Raw genomic sequence first — 708 nt, 5'->3', positions numbered from 1 at the left:
CCCGTTAATTCGATCATTTCTTCTTCTTCCTCCGTGTTCTACATGGGAATACGGGCCTCCTGTAATCGAGTGTTGGATAAAGGGTCGTACGATGTACACTCGAGGAATGTACAAGATCGTCGGGGAGATAATCTCTATTTCTCCCTCGAGACACCTTCTCGACTTAAAGTGTTCAAAGGAAAAAGAGAAAAAGCGGCTCGCTTAAACGTTCATAAAATTGCACGCGAGTTCGGTCTCGTTACCGTTCCACACAACGTCGACGGCCGCTCGAACGCGGAGCCATTAATCTTAAAATTATCCCTGTTCCGGAAGTGACCGTTACCCCCATGGCGTTTCAACGAAACAAAAGGAGGAAAGAAAGGCGAGAGAGGGAGAGAGAGAAAAAAAGGCGAAAGAAAATGGAGCAAAAGAGCGGAAAATTCCATACGAGCCAATCGTCTCTCCTCTCTCCCCATCCGTTTGCAGCCGCGCCGCGTCATTCAAGCGGCGTCCAACACGTAGCCGTACGCGCACACGTCGCAAACAAAGTGCTGCTCCTCTTTCAGGCTCCTTTCAACGAGCGATTAACGCGCGATAATCGAGAGAACGAGCGAGCGAGGTACGCGTCCAAGTTAATTGACTAAGATAATTCCCGATCGCCTCTCGAGGACGACGTTAAAAGCTGGCCTGGTGAAAAAAAGGAAGGAGAAAGAGACGGAGAGTTGTATA

This window comes from Habropoda laboriosa, unplaced genomic scaffold (assembly GCF_001263275.1).
Source record: "Habropoda laboriosa isolate 0110345459 unplaced genomic scaffold, ASM126327v1 scaffold2, whole genome shotgun sequence".
Lineage (NCBI taxonomy): Eukaryota > Metazoa > Arthropoda > Insecta > Hymenoptera > Apidae > Habropoda > Habropoda laboriosa.
The sequence above is the reverse complement of the archived record's forward strand: the minus strand, read 5'-3'. Positions refer to the sequence as shown.